At 52.9% G+C, this 16,401-nt stretch overlaps 1 pseudogene; it reads left to right on the forward strand.

Moving 5' to 3' along the window:
- The first annotated feature begins 536 nt into the window (after positions 1–536).
- Positions 537–16,401, forward strand: part of LOC116939760 (RNA-binding protein Nova-1-like) — a 37,292-nt pseudogene continuing 21,427 nt past the window's right edge.

A 16,401-nucleotide genomic window follows, 5' to 3' on the forward strand; every position in this document is an offset into this window, starting at 1 on the left:
GGTAAGAGAGTGGGGGGGGTAAGAGAGTAGGGGGGGGGGGTAAGGAGTGGGGGGGGGGTAAGAGAGTGGGGGGGGGGGTAAGAGATGGGGAAGGGGGGGGTAAGAGAGTGGGGGGGGGGGTAAGAGAGTGGGGGGGGGTGTAAGAGAGTAGGGGGGGTAGAGAGTGGGGGGTAAGAGAGTGGGGGGGGTAAGAGAGTGGGGGGGTAAGCGAGTAGGGGGGGGGTAAGAGAGAGGAGTGGGGGGTAAGCGAGTAGGGAGCGAGAAAAAGAGGAAACAAGCAAGGGAGGCAGCGCAGCGATTGTGAGCGAGAGAACTCGGGGAGAGCGGCGCCAGGGAACAACGGGGACAGCGAGCAGCGGCACAGAGAGACACCAGCTGGAGAGGCAGGGGCGACAGAGCCACACGCACCCACACACAGGGAAAGGGATAGAGAGAAGGGGAGGGAGCGGCGCGAGAGAGAGAGAGGGGGAGGGAGCAGCGAGACAGAGAAAAGGGGTTAGAGAGGGAGCGAGAGGGAGGGAGACGCGCAGGGAAGGAGGAGGAGGAGGGAAGGAGGGGAGGGGAGCGAGGGAGAGGCGGCAGAATGAGAAGTAGCGAGCACGGCGCGGCGACACTCTCACAGCCGAGCAATACGGCCATGGCCTCAGTGCACAGCCCACAGCAGCAGCACCAGCAGCAGCACCAGCAGCAGCAGCAGCAGAACGGCATGCACGCGGTTGCCGCGCAGCAGCTTGAGTACGAGCCCTCGGATTCGCGGCAAGCGGCCCCTGGAAGCGCCCATGGAGGCGGGCAGCACCAAGCGTTCGAACACCAGCGGCGGTGAGTGCACGCCGTGGCCCCCCCGAACGGGGATAACGCAACTCCGTCCACACGGAGTCTGCCCCCCCCCCCACTTCTTGGAGCCACAGGCAGGGCCATACGGGGGGGGGGGGGCTTGACGTCCTTGTTAAGGTTGCGCGTACGTGTGTTCTTGTTGTTGTTGCTGTTGCGCGTACATGATGGGGATTACTCGTGTCGGTAGGGGAGGTGGGTGCTTTGGGGACGGACGTTGGCAAGTGACAGGTTGCAGTGGCCGTGAAGGCGATAGGCGGAGATTGGTGGGTGAGCGACGGAGCGACGTCGAATGTGCGTGGCCGGTGTGCCGGGCTTTGGTCGGAGGTTGATAGATTGAGGTGGTGTGTGTGGCGTGTGGGGGCTTGGTGGTGGTGGTGGTGTAGAGGCAGCGGCGTGATGAGCCACACTTTGCAGGCTGTTGCAGCTACGCGAAGGGCCCACGCCCGCCAAGGCGGGCGAGCTACGTAGGGAGTGGGAATTTGGACAGGCCCCCCCCCCCCCCGATCTCATTCATTGCACCAGAGGGCTGTGCCAACCGCAATCTGCCCCTGTGTGTTCGTGTGTGTTCAGGGGGGGGGGGGGGGGGGGGCTGCGTGTTCGTTGTAAGTTGTTGGGTCGTGGGAGGTGACGAGGGTAGAGCGAGAGGGGGTATTGGGGTGCCGGCGAGTGCCGTGGTGGATGATGGAAGTGAATTCGATGGTGCCGGTGGGCGATGGAGGTCCACAAGACAGGCGGATTGGGTGTCGTAGAGGTGGAGATGCCTACACGGGTTTGTTAACCCTCCTCGCTTTGAGAACCGCTTCACGCCGAGCCTAGGGAGGGAGCGGGGGGGGGGGGTAGTCAATGCTCCCTCCTGGTGTGGCGGTGTGTGCGGGCACCCCCTCTGCGCTGCCACCGCGAGTGCATTGTGCCACCAAACGCTCGTGCCACCGATGCCTTTGGGCGCCTTCGCGCGACGTTCCGAGTCGCAACCGAAGCGCCGCATCCCAGAGGGACGTTCCCTGGGCGACTCTTTAGCGCTCATATTTCTCGCACCTCGTCGTCGGGTTTTTTCTGTCGCCGCGCGCGATGTGATGATGATGATCACGCGGGCGGGCGGGGGGGGCTGCAAGCCACTGCGATTGTTCGCCTGTCATGGGACCGAGGTGTGACGCGTGGCTTTGTGTGACGGTGCTGGCTGCGATGGTGATGGCTGCGATGGTGATGGCTGCGATGGTAGATTTTTGTGTGATGGTGCTGGCTGTGATGGTGCTCTGTGTGTGATGGTGATGGCTGTGATGGTGCTCTTTGTGTGATGGTGATGGCTGTGATGGTGCTCTTTGTGTAATGGTGATGGCTGTGGTGGTGCTCTCTGTGTGACGGTGCTCTTTGTGTGATGGTGCTGGCTGCGATGGTAGATCTTTGTGTGATGGCGCTGGCTGTTATGGTGCTCTCTGTGTGATGGTGCTCTTTGTGTGATGGTTATGATGGTGATAGCTGCGATGGTGATGGCTATGATGGTAGATCTTTGGGTGATGGTGCTGGCTGTGATGGCGCTCTGTGTGATGGCTGTGACTGGTAGATCTTTGTGTGATGGTGCTGGCTGTGATGGTGCTCTCTGTGTGACGGTGCTCTTTGTTTGATGGTGATGGCTATGATGGTGATGGCTATGATGGTGATGGCTGTGATGGTACTCTGTGTGATGGTGATGGCTGTGATGGTGCTCTTTGTGTGATGGTGCTCTTTGTGTGATGGTGATGGCTATGATGGTGATGGCTGTGATGGTAGAACTTTGTTTGATGGTGCTGGCTGTGATGGTGCTCTGTGTGATGGTGATGGCTGTGATGGTGCTCTCTGTGTGATGGTGTTGGCTGCGATGGTGCTCTCTGTGTGATGGTGATGGCTGTGATGGTGCTCTCTGTGTGATGGTGATGGTTGTGATGGTAGATCTTTGTGTGATGGTGCTGGCTCTGATGGTGCTCTGTGTGATGGTGATGGCTGTGGTGGTGCTCTTTGTGTGATGGTGATCTTTGTGTGATGGTTATGATGGTGATGGCTGTAATGGTGCTGGCTGTTATGGTGCTCTTTGTGTGGTGGTGATGGCTGTGATGGTGATCTTTGTCTGGTGGTGCTGGCTGTGATGGTGATGGCTGTGATGGTGCTAGCTGTGATGGTGATGGCTGTGATGGTGATCTTTGTGTGGTGGTGCTGGCTGTGATGGCGATGGCTGTGATGGTGCTCTTTGTGTGGTGGTGATGGTTGTGATGGTGTTATTTGTGTGATGGTGCTGCTGTGATGGTGATCTTTGTGTGATAGTGATGGCTGTGATGGTGATCTTTGCGTGATGGTGCTGGCTGTGATGGTGATCTCTACGTGGTGGTGCTAGCTGTGGTGATCCTCTTTATGTGATGGTGCTGTTTTTTTTTGTGATGTGCCTTTCTGTGTGATGATGCGATGGTTGCACCCAAGACTTCCTTTAAAAAATAAAAAAACAAGGCTTTTACTATCAATGGGTTTGATGGAACCGCGTGTTCGATGGCGCCCAGCGTGTGTGAGATTACGCCGCTCTTGACGATGTTTTACGTGCGATGGTATTCGATTTGTGATGGTGCCCCGCTTATGACTGTTACCTGGTGTGCGATGGGAATACGCCTTGCGTGACAGTGCTCCGCGTGTGATGGTGCCCCTGCGTGTGTGTGTCGGACGCGATGGTGCTGTTGGGGACGCGCGTGCGCGCGATGTCGTGGCTGATGATGCCGATGATGCCGATGATGCCGACGGCGGCGGCGGTGGTGGTGATGGCGATGCGGCTGCCCACGGTATGCAGGGCACGTCCCGCGCACGTGCGGAAAGCGGCGAGCGGCAGCGCTGCGAGATAAATTGGGGGGGGGGCGACTCGACGGCGCTCATCCCCTGGCTGGCCAGGCGGTCCGCGCAGTCGCTCCGTGTGACCGTGGACGATCGGGAAGGGGGTTCGCTGGCACCTGCGTGGCCCGCATTTTTTCATTCGCTCGCTCGCCATCCATCCAGTCCACCTTAATCCGTCCACCGATTCATGAATCTGTACAATTATTCCGACGTCAATTCAGTCGCGTTACCATCGGTCACCCTCCATCCATCGATCCGTGCATTCGCTCCGCACGTTCGATCACCGTTCTAGCCGTCCATCCGTCGATCCCCTCCTCTCCTTCAATCCATACACCAATTCCTCCTCCATCCGTCCACTCGTCCGTGCATTCAATCATCCACTCATCCGTCCACTCTTCCGCCTCCTGTCTCCGCGCGCCTTGCCGAGCCAGGTGTCGCGTCGCGCCGCAGTGCCTGCAGGCAGGCATCGTGCGGGCATCTCTCCGCTCGTGCGAGAGAATCTCCGCGGAGCGGTGCGCGTCTACGGGACGATAGCGATACACGGCGTCACATGGAGCGCGTTCCGGTGTCCGTTCTCGGCGCGCGCGCACCCCGCGAGTGACACCCGCGCGCGTCGGCTCGGCGCTTTAAGGTGCACGCGTTTCTCTCCGCGTCTGGGGAGGCGGTTTCTTTAATTATTAATCATCTTGCCGATGTCCAAACGGCCGCAATAATTCGCGCTCGCCCTCGATTACATTTAACGCGGGGAGCTCTGCCGGGTTCCGCCGCCACCGAGAGAGGACCGCGGAGACAACAGCAAGGCACGGAGACGGCAGTGAGACACGGAGACGGCAGCAAAACACGGCGACGGCAGCGAGACACGGAGACGGCAGCGAGACACGGAGACGGCAGTGAGACACGGAGACAGATGCCCGAAGGAACGGAGCTGTCTGTAGCAGCCTACAGCGAGCGTTTGGCATCGCCGTGACACTCGCCACGACACTCGCCACGCTGCAACAAGAAGAGAATATTCAGCGCAGCGGAAGCTGAGCAATGCCATGTTCCAGCATGGATCAAAGTGAGAGCGTGGGTTGTGTGTAGTGGGCGTTCTTGTGTCCCCGTGGTTGCAGTGTCACATTTTTATTCAACTGCTGTTGTAGGAGACATCATTATTATACTGCTTTGGTAGAAATCACAAACAAAGCAGAGTTTGTGAACAATCTATCTGCCGCTCTCCCCCTCTCCCTTGCGTGCCGTCCGTCTCTGTTAAGGGCACTGATGCCAAGTGGTAGCATCGGAAGTTTGCCTGCGTCGTGACAGCGGGCGCTCATTGCTCCACATTTCCCCCCACCCCACCCACCCCCGTGCCCGCACAGATGATGGCCAGTACTACCTGAAGGTGCTCATCCCCAGCTACGCCGCCGGCTCCATTATTGGCAAGGGCGGCCAGACGATCGTGCAGCTGCAGAAGGAGACCGGAGCCACCATCAAGCTCTCCAAGTCCAAGGACTTCTACCCAGGTGAGACCCAGGTAGAGTGCTGGTTGGGCCCCCATTTCCACGCCAATGCCACGTGCTGTGAATGAGGACCACTTGTAGGGCCGCGTCTTCTCGCAATAATCGTTATGTTGCCCAAAATAATTAATTTGGGGCTGTCACAACAGCCAAGCAAACGTGTAATGATATGTCATTTTCTAAATTGCTGTTTGTGCTGATGCGCCCGCGCGCGCCAACAGCGGTGGCGACGAGCTGCTGAGCGCTCTCTCTCTCCACCCCGCGCGCTTCTGCGGTGAATGCACCCGGCCCGTCTGCTGAAAGCGGGCCTGGAGGGCTTGTGTCCCTTTCATGTGCCTCGCCGCCACCCTGGGTGTTCTTCACGTCTCGCGGCCTGGTTTAATCTGGATTAGGCTCCCCCGAAGGGAACGCCGGCTCGCCTTTGGGCTCGCCATCACACGCGGGTTCATGCGACTCGAATTCGGCGAGTCTTTTTTTGTTTCGTTTTTATCCACGACGCTTGAGTCGCGGGCGAGCTCTGCTCACCGATGCTCCCGTCTTGTCAGCCGAGCGGGTGTGAGAGTGCAGGAGGGGCCCTGTTCCCCAAGCACTGTGGCCACAATGCTATGGTGTTGATGTTATCACGCTGGAGGATGAGACCGAAGAGGGCGAATGAGCAAGCGAGTGGTGTGTTTTGGTCCGGGTGGCTGGGCTGGGCAGGGCAGGATAGGTGCGATAGAGGAGTTTCCATCATTTGGGGCTGTGAGGCAAGAGGGGAGGTGATTTCAGAAAGTTGGGAGGGGGCATCTGGCGGATGCAGGGTGGTCTCTTGATCTGCGTCGACGATGTACAATCACACGCGTGTACATGAGCCACCGCTCTCAGAGCTCTGCCTCTGCACGTTTTGCTTACTGGCCACAGTTTTTTTTTATCAGCCCTGGAGGGACAGTGAAATGTGGAACACATGTTCAGAGTCATTTTGTGTTTTCACTTGACTTTCACAAAAAACAAAACCGCAATCCCGCTCTCGTTGCGCTCAAGTACAAATCCTGCGCTAAAGCGCCCCACTATCGTGTTCTTCCTGAAGCGCCGTTGCTCCCGGTGGTGGTTGGAAACACTTCCCTTGCCAATTACTGGTGGAATAGACTGGACTGGTGCGGTAATTAGGTTACATGAAACGCGTAATCTGCACCCACGAATGATGCCAAAATAATGACCCCAATTGACCGAAAGTGACTTGCCTTGCTCGTGGGATCCTGCGGGCCTGCCTCTAGTCGGGTTCTGTCTGCAGGGGTGGCGTTGTGCCGCGCCAGAGCGCTCGGGGCGGGGGGGCGGGCAGCCGGCACGATTATTTGGCTCCCAACCCCCCGCCCCCCCCCCCTACCCCGGGCCCTAACGTCGACCGGCTCATCTGGGGTGTCAGCTCCACGTTTTGGAGGCCAATGGGGCAATGCGTGCGTCGGTACGAGCCACCATGGCATTTTTTGCGCCAAGCTGGTGAGGGGGTCGCTTGGCTCGCCAACCGAAGACCCTCCGTTGTCCCGCGAGGTATCGCCGTGCCTCTTTGTTCCACACTCCGCTCCATATTTGATATATGCATCAAAATCTGGCCCTTTTGCGGTCAGCCTGCTTCTTATGGATTATTGTTGTTAATCGTCATGTTGTGTGTTTTCATTTTTCTATGTCCTTAGCGACGTGCCTTTTATCACAGTGTGCCACTTGGATAAACCTCCGTTCGTTGTTAGGGCTACGAATTTTAATTTAATCTATGACGTCACCGTTATCTCTAAGGTCCCTTTCAGGCCTACGAAGGCTTTGTAAAAATAGTAGTTGTAATTATAATAATGATGAATGAACATTTGTCCAGTCATGTTAATTTTGTTGGAGTTTTTGCGTAAAAAGGTATTTTATTAAAATGGATAATGATACTCAATCCGACTGCTATCAGTGCAAGGATGACTATAAGTGGCACTTTGAGGTGCCATTATTTCAGATAGCTGCACGTTGCAATCGTTAGATTTGGACGGGGAATGAAAGCTCAATGTGGATAAATGTCGCTTCAATATTGAGTTGTCGGTTGGTGTTGGAATCCTTGTGTTTGATGTAACTCAGCTCTCTGTTGGCCTCTCTTGTTTATCCGCTCTTCGCACTTTTTATTCCAAGCAATTTTCATGAACATGGCACGGCAAGCCAGTCTCAAGTTTCAACTCCCTTCTCTTCCAATCAGTTAGATTGCTCCGTCTCTTCAATGCCCATTCAAAGAGAGGGCTTTTCCCGCTGAACCTGCGGTAACATTAGCACAGTGTTTATATGAAGTAACAAAGTACATGCATGGCCCTCTTGTGAATCCACTGCTGGATGAGGGTCTCCATATGCCGTGCACGTCGTGGGGGCTATTTAACCATACTTCACCACGCTGGTCAGCAGGGGTTGGTGAGGGTGCGAAACAGAGGTGGGGGGAAGCACAGAACACCGATATATTTTGCACTCTGCTCGACTGTCCACCACTTCGTCCCACAGCCTTTAACACCTGCTATGCACGGTGGCCACTCATCTAATCACTACTATCCAGGCTTAACCTCCGGCTTAGCTGCTGAGATGTGATGAGAACAGGTGCATCCCAGGTTATTTGGTCATAGGCTGATAAATAACCAAGCCCTGCGATATCAAAGTTAGAGTGCCGCCCCATTCAAAGCGAGCATAGGGCGAAACGCCTCTCTGGGTTTAAATTCCCTATTTATATGGAAGGGGGCAGAGTCTATCCATAGGACACTCTGTTGACTTCCCACAGATTTTTTTTCCCACCCATAGTGGTTCCCTATATAGAAATGTGGAATGTTCACCGCAGGTCCCGAGCCAATGTCAGAGATGAGCACCCCCCCCCCCCCCCGTGCCCGTGGTGAGCGAAGAGGCACGTGGGCTCGACGTACATGTTTCTCATAGAACACGTCCTTGAAAGGGAGCTTGGGAAAAAAAATCCCAATCCTGATTGCGGCCCAGCTGGAGGAGACGAGGCTTCTCCTGGAAAGAGATGGCGCATGCGGGAATAGTGACATATTGGCGCAGTCAATTCAAACTTGCCAACTTTCCAAAATTTTTCGCGTATTGCTTAATTCGGTAACATCACAGATTCAGCAAAATCGCTCCCCTCCTCTCCCCCTTACTGGCAGACTGTATACGTCTGTGAAACATGGCACCTCCATGTTAGCCTTGTGCTCTAGGGATGGCACGACGACCAATCGTACCGAATTATTCAGCGATGTTTCCGGGGAGTGAGTAACAGTGGACGGTAGGGTTAGTAGTGTACGTTCCATTCCGCAAAGTTGTCCACCGCACGCGCACCGTGGAGTGTCCTTCCGCCTGCGTTGTTTGCGTGCAGAGGTATCCGCGGCGTCCCGCGCGACGTTCCGCCGCCGCCGGGCAATCTGGCGAACGCCTTGCGTGGGACGGGTTTGAGTTTCCGCCCCGTTCGCGCCGAGGTCGCTGGCCTAAGGAAATGTGCTTATCACCAGTGGGGGTCGCGGAGCCGCCAGGGTTGCTTCCTCGCTTTGTCCGACAGAGGCCGTGCGCATTGTTTCATTTCCACTTCCCCCCCACCCCTCACCTCCCGCACGGCTAGCTCTGCCTTCCGGCCGGCACACGCGTGTTCGGCTTTAATAAGAAAGGCCTTGGGCGCACGCAGAAGGGGAGCCCCATGCGTGTGCCGTGCGTCCAACGTGACGCGCCGCGGAGCCGCCCGCCGCTGCTCTGGTTCCATCGTGCGCCACAGATGGTCTTGGGAGTTTCACGAGCCAGGAGTGCAGATGGGCCAATCTTATTATCTCGTTTAAAGGAGGCCTTGTTTGTAAATTGTATATTTAGATTTAATAAAAAAAAAATACACACCGTATTCTGTATTTTGTGTGTGCATGTATCGCCATGCTGTCAATCCACTGCTGGATGAGGACCAACCCATGCCACGCAGTGTCGTGCGGTGGACATTTTATTGCCGGGTTAAATTGAAATGCTTTTGTTAAAATATTTTGAGACTCGAGCTGTCAACCATTCGGCTTGTTTTGATTTTGGACTCCTAACTAACCGTCTATGAAACACGAGCGTGCACATCAATGTTCAGTGGCAGTCTGCGCAGGTTATTATTCTTATTTTTTTAAACGTCAAAAAGTTGTGCAGTGTTTTGACAGCTCTCCCATGTCCGTCCGTGCGTCCTTGCGTGAGAACGTGCTAACGTTTTCGCCCGCACAGGTGCAAACGCCAGCCCCAGCCGAGGCACGCTTCTCATCGCCTTGCTGTAGAATTGTTTTTTTGCCGCTAAGTTCCTGCTTGCATGCAGGCCATATGTAAATGCAGTATCATATCGAGTCTGCGCAGATGCAAAGTGACGCGTGCAATTTGATAGATGCTGGCGGCGCGGCACTGCCCTCGCCGGCTGAAAGGCGCCGCGACGTTGCTTCCCATTACTCCTCGGTCGCAGGAAGCGCCGCCGTGATTATCTTGACGCTTTGTTGCCGCGCGGGCGGCGCAACGATTGAGAGGGGAGCGGGCGGTCGCGACACCGTTTGAAATTGGGTGCGCACACGAGTTGGATCCGAGGGAGGATGACAAAATCCTCAAACATTACACCCTTACTATAATCATTGTGGTTTAGATTTCGATGAGTGCGAACGCAAGAGGCAGAAATGCAAGGATCGAACCTAATTAGGGCTTTAGGAGTCTCGGTGTGAGGGCGTGGGAGCTCCCCCGGCCTCAAGGCAATTGCCGCGTTTGGAAAGTGATGGCCGTTAAGTCCAATTTAGGGGCAAAGGAGCAGAGCTGTGAGGTGGCTCGCGTGTTTTTTGTGCGGAGCCTCCAGCCACGGAGAGAACGGTGTCCTTACTGTGCCGTGTTTGTATTTTGCACACGTGTGGTGTACGCAACGGAGTATTCAGCTGAAGACGTAAGACATGTAAAATGAGAAAGACTATAAAAAATATATATAGAAAATATATTTCATTGTAAACAGTTGTGAGCGAAATTGCACGTTGGCAAGCGCATGCCTGCGCATTGGAGGGGGGAAGCCCTGAGCCACAGGGAAGCCCTGACGCTGCAGGTTTTGCTGACGGCTGAGACCACCTCTGTGCACAGGCCTCGTACTCGCTCGCCCACTCCAATCACGACCCACGATGAGGTCCTAAAGCTGCTCGGTCGCTCCCTCTGTCTCGCTCCCTCTGTCTCCCTCCCTGTCTCCCTTTCTCTGTCTCCATCCCACTGTCTTGCTCCCTCTGTCTCGCTCCCTCTGTCTCTCCGTCTCCCTCTGTCTCACTTCCTCTGTCTCGCTCCCTCTGTCTCGCTCCCTGTCTCCATCCCTCTGTCTCACTTCCTCTGTCTCGCTCCCTCTGTCTCCCTCCCTCCCTCTGTTTCGCTCCCTCTGTCTCGCTCCCTCTGTCTCCCTCCCTCTGTCTCGCTCCCTCTGTCTCGCTCCCTCTGTCTCGCTCACTCTGTCTCGCTCCCTCTGTCTCGCTCACTCTGTCTCGCTCCCTCTGTCTCGCTCCCTCTGTCTCGCTCCCTCTGTCTCGCTCCCTCTGTCTCGCTCACTCTGTCTCGCTCCCTCTGTCTCGCTCACTCTGTCTCGCTCCCTCTGTCTCGCTCCCTCTGTCTCGCTCCCTCTATCTCGCTCCCTCTGTCTCGCTCCCTCTGTCTCGCTCACTCTGTCTCGCTCCCTCTGTCTCGCTCCCTCTGTCTCCCTCCCTCTGTCTCGCTCCCTCTGTCTCGTTCCCTCTGTCTCGCTCCCTCTGTCTCCCTCCCTCTGTCTCCCTCCCTCTGTCTCCCTCCCTCTGTCTCCCTCCCTCTGTCTCGCTCCCTCTGTCTGCCTCTCTGTCTCTCGTGCGCATGGTAGATGCCGGCAGATAGCTGCTTCTCCTCCTCCTCCTACTACTCTGCATTGCTCTCACTTCTTGATAGAGCTCCCCCCGACTCACCAGGGGGGGTAGTCAAACAGACTCTCGTGTGCCCCCCCCCCTCATTTGGTCGTGAGTGGCGGCACAGCCATAGCTTAATATTTGGGGGGGGGGAATAACTTTGTGAAGCAAAATGGATTGCATGTCAGCTAAATAATTGCATGTAAATGAGGTTTTCATTGTGAAATATTGAATGCATCTAAAATGAAACGCAGAGCATGGGGAAGGGGGGTGGCGTGGCGAGCGCTGCCAGTCGCGTGTGATCCGCGATGACTCTCGCCGCCCCACGCAGCTCGTTGTGGCGAGGGGGGGCCGAGGGGGGGGGGCGGCACCGCTGCTGCTTGCCCTGATTTGTGTGTCGGACTTGAGTCTGAAACCTCCCCCAGCTTGGCCCAGAGAGCGATGATGATGATGATCGAGAGAAACCTCTGGGCATCTCACCATTCGCCCGTCCAATACGCTGTCACGTTTCCAGGTCGTGATTCGATCCAACAGTTTGTTCAGGGGTGCCCAATGATCCTCCGCAGTGTAACCATGAGTAGGGAAAAGACTGATACGGATTCTGCAGGATATAGGTGAAAGGCCAAAGTCGGCAGTAAACTTTGGACAGGATATAGGAGAATGGCCCCCAACGACAATAAGTATGAGACAGGGAGATCGACTACCACCAGGCAACTTCGTCACATGCTTGCAAAGAGTGATGGATACCATTCAGGAAAATGTCACATCAATATCTGTCCAAGGGCAAAGAATAAATACGATTTGCGGGTGACATAGGTCTGATGGAAAAACATCTGCGTAGTACTGCTGCAGAGTGTTCATATGCTGGATAAGTCGGGAAAGGATGCAGGACCGAGGATTGACGTGGAAAAGACGAATTGGTGGTGTTTGGAAGGGAGGACATTGAGAAAGTAATGATAGAAAGCGTCAATATTGCGAAGTCCACTGACATGGGACAGGAACTGCACGAAAGACGTAAGAGCGAGGATCGTGAAGGCAAAAGTGCAGCGTTGTATGCCTGCGAGAATTGGGCATTAAAAAGGACTGACCAATATAAGATATTGGCACTCGAACTATATTTCTACAGAAGGATACTGCCGCATCTAAACTGGACCCAAAGAGTGACCAACGTAGAGGTAATAAAAAGGTTGCACACAGAAGAAGACGAACTGATGATGCAGGCAGGCAGTGATGAGAAGGAAAGTGGCACTATTTGGCCACACGTGCAGTAGCGTGGGCAACAACAGGACAATTAAAAGTGCTGTTGTTCGGAAAAATGGAAGGAAACGGAAAGAGAGGGAAGACCCGCCAGAGAACGGCTTGACAACGTCAGTAGAGATTGGTGCCAGAATGATGTGGCACGACTTGAAATATTGGCACAAGACAGAGGACATTTGAAACAAATTATGAAATGTGCAGTGGACACCTATGGGCTATCTGCCCCATGGATCGTGATGATGATAACACTCAAATTTTATACTCTTTGGGTCTTTTGGTAAAGTCACGTAGATAAAAAAAAAATGTTTTATTTTATTATTTTTCTATCTACGTGACTTTACCGAAAGACCCAAAGAGTATGAATTCCTGCAGTCACGAAATCTTTCAGTGAAGATTTACTCGCATTTTTGCATACAGGTGTGTAGCTATCCGGGATTTTACTCTTCAGGAAATGAGCCAAATTGATCAAATGTGCGGCCAAAAGCTTGCCAATTAAAAATAAAAAGACGAACCGTGAACTGGTTAAGCCTTTTTCGCCACGGTGATGACTTCACGCGCCATGTGTAACGCGTCACCTATAACCTCGACGACGCGCTGCGTGTCATCTCGTTGCGCGGCTCCCAAGATTATCGCGATTATCGAATGCTTCCCAGGACCAACGCGCGACGGAAAGCGCGTCAGAATCCGCGTGTCTGCAGCGTCTTGCAGCCGCTGGGTCTGCTCTGTTAGCCGAACCCGAGCCGTCAAATATTAATTTGCTTGCTCAACCGTTCGATCTTCGGTGTAGAATCGTCCGAGATCGACGCTTTGTGACGCGCCGAAGAATCCCTTCGCGTGAGGAAAATGAAAGCCCTGCCTGGGCCCTCTGTGCCGGGTGACATCATTCTTGTGTCTATTCATCCAAGCCTGGGCAGAAGCGCAGACGAGTGCTTACTGCGTCTAATTCTAGAACCATACGTACCGTTAATTTGCACTGCCATGAATTCCTCGGCTTACATTCGGTGCGAGTGCCCAAGCAATTTCAAGTGCATCGCGAAGAAAGCAGCTCCATTTGGTGCGTCAGATTTTTAAATTGATTGCAGTTGACATCTTTTAAGGCTATTGAAGCATCTTCCTCCATGTGCGTGGGAGGTGAGCTGCATGGGAATTGCAGTCGGAGACGATCGCCGTGTGTGTGTGGACGAGTGGGGTGGGGGGGGACTTTTCTGTGTGGCCCAAGTTTGCCGCATCTCAGCATCAGGGCTGATTGTCACACACAAAGACGAAGGTCCCCTGGATAACCTTTCGCAGATGATTGGGACAAGTGCTGTAAACGAGTTGCCCCAATGAAATCCCGGCACAACACACGATGTGGTGGTGTGGCCAGCACCATGCCTGGTTGCATCCGTCTCCCCAGTGCTGATGTTTAGACACAGCATCAGGTACTTTTTTTAAGGCTGAATCGACCTAGGCGAGGCCCAGGACCAGTTCAAATAATATTCGCCGCTGTTGTTGGTCATGAGCTGGAATGGAACTGGAGTCTGCTGGCTTCACAGCGCAGTGCGTCAACGACGACGCCACTGCTCCCCATCGTCACACTCTCGCGCGTACACATACATACAGTGAGGGGAAAAAAGTATTTGATCCCCTGCTGATTTTGTACATTTGCCCACTGACAAAGAAATGATCAGTCTGTAATTTTAACGGTAGGTTTATTTGAACAGTGAGAGACAGAATAACAACAAGAAAATCCAGAAAAACGCATGTCAAAAATGTTATAAATTGATTTGCATTTTAATGATGGAAATAAGTATTTGACCCCTCTGCAAAACATGACTTAGTACTTGGTGGCAAAACCCTTGTTGGCAATCACAGAGGTCACACGTTTCTTGCAGTTGGCCACCAGGTTTGCATACATATCAGGAGGGATTTTGTCCCACTCCTCTTTGCAGATCTTCTCCAAGTCATTAAGGTTTCGAGGCTGACGTTTGGCAACTCGAACCTTCAGCTCCTTACACAGATTTTCTATGGGATTAAGACCTGCAGACTGGCTAGGCCACTCCAGGACCTTAATGTGCTTCTTCTTGAGCCACTCCTTTGTTGCCTTGGCCGTGTGTTTTGGGTCATTGTCATGCTGGAAGACCCATCCACGACCCATTTTCAATGCCCTGGCTGAGGGAAGGAGGTTCTCACCCAAGATTTGACGGTACATGGCCCCGTTCATCGTCCCTTTGATGCGGTGAAGTTGTCCTGTCACCTTAGCAGAAAAACACCCCAAAAGCATAATGTTTCCACCTCCATGTTTGACGGTGGGGATGGTGTTCTTGGGGTCATAGGCAGCATTCCTCCTCCTCCAAACACGGCGAGTTGAGTTGATGCCAAAGAGCTCCATTTTGGTCTCATCTGACCACAACACTTTCACCCAGTTGTCCTCTGAATCATTCAGATGTTCATTGGCAAACTTCAAATGGGCATGTATATGTGCTTTCTTGAGCAGGGGGACCTTGCGGGTGCTGTAGGATTTCAGTCCTTCACGGCGTAGTGTATTACCAGTTGTTTTCTTGGTGACTATGGTCCCAGCTGCATTGAGATCATTGACAAGATCCTCCCGTGTAGTTCTGGGCTGATTCCTCACCGTTCTCATGATCATTGCAACTCCACGAGGTGAGATCTTGCATGGAGCTCCAGGCCGAGGGAGACTGACAGTTCTTTTGTGTTTCTTACATTTGTGAATAATCGAACCAACTGTTGTCACCTTCTCGCCAAGCTGCTTGGCAATGGTCTTGTAGCCCATTCCAGCCTTGTGTAGGTCTACAATCTTGTCCCTGACATCCTTGGAGAGCTCTTTGGTCTGGGCCATGGTGGAGAGTTTGGAATCTGATTGATTGATTGCTTCTGTGGACAGGTGTCTTTTATATAGGTAACAATCTGAGATTAGGAGCACTCCCTTTAAGAGTTTGCTCCTAATCTCAGCTCGTTACCTGTATAAAAGACACCTGGGAGCCAGAAATCTTTCTGATTGAGAGGGGGTCAAATACTTATTTCCCTCATTAAAATGCAAATCAATTTATAACATTTTTGACATGCGTTTTTTATGGATTTTCTTGTTGTTATTCTGTCTCTCACTGTTCAAATAAACCTACCATTAAAATTATAGACTGATCATTTCTTTGTCAGTGGCCAAACGTACAAAATCAGCAGGGGATCAAATACGTTTTTTCCCCTCACTGTACACATACGCGTTTCTTTCTGTGAGACATCGCTTGGGCCCTCTCGTTGTGTTTCTTAATCCTTTGAAAAGCCACTCCGCAGGGCCTGTTTGGTTGTTAGCCTGATTTCGGAGCCACTGTGAGGCGCAAGTCTGCTTCGGCACGAAGAGATAAACCCTCAAAATCCATTAGTGTCGTTGATCACCGTAATGGTAACGTTGCCACACGGTTATTCCCGTGAATGCATTGAGTGTTTGGGCAGATGCTTCCAGCTGGTACGTGCGGCTATACTTAACCGCTTACAGTTAATTAATATTGTGCTTGTTTACGTTGCGAACTTACATTTATCTGAATCCCTCTCGTATATATTTTTCACGTCCCAATTGGGGGCTCATTAAGTTTGTGCTTAACGAAGCCAGCGTCTTCCTGAATAGAACCTTGGGTTTTCTATTTCGTTTTAGGGTTCGTTGGCAAACGTTCCATTTTTCCACAAACAGCCAAGCCTCGTTTCCCACCCCCTTGTCGCACTCTCAATTGTTTAATTGGGTTCAGCCATTTAAAATCGTGATGGGAAATGAGTTTATTATATAATCACTTTCTAAATGAACTGCCATCGTCGCGTATTAAAATGGATTTCGAAAAATGTATTCGTGAAGAAAAGTTAAGATATTCGGCTTTTTTTAAAGGTAATTATTACCTTATGTTAATGTTTTTCATTTGAAACAAATTAATCTGGCAGTTTACAATATGTTTTACTTTCATTATTTTCTGTGCTCGATGCATATTTTTTTCTCTCCCAAGGTTGACCCAATTACATTTTCTCCACAAAGGGTTTTCCCACCCTCCTCATCAAGCCATCTCCATCGGCAATCAACATAACGAGAACTATAATAACAATGCAGGTCTGTA

Source organism: Petromyzon marinus, chromosome 6 (assembly GCF_048934315.1).
Source record: "Petromyzon marinus isolate PM22_M1 ecotype Great Lakes invasive population chromosome 6, UKy_Petmar_22M1.pri1.0, whole genome shotgun sequence".
NCBI lineage: Eukaryota > Metazoa > Chordata > Hyperoartia > Petromyzontiformes > Petromyzontidae > Petromyzon > Petromyzon marinus.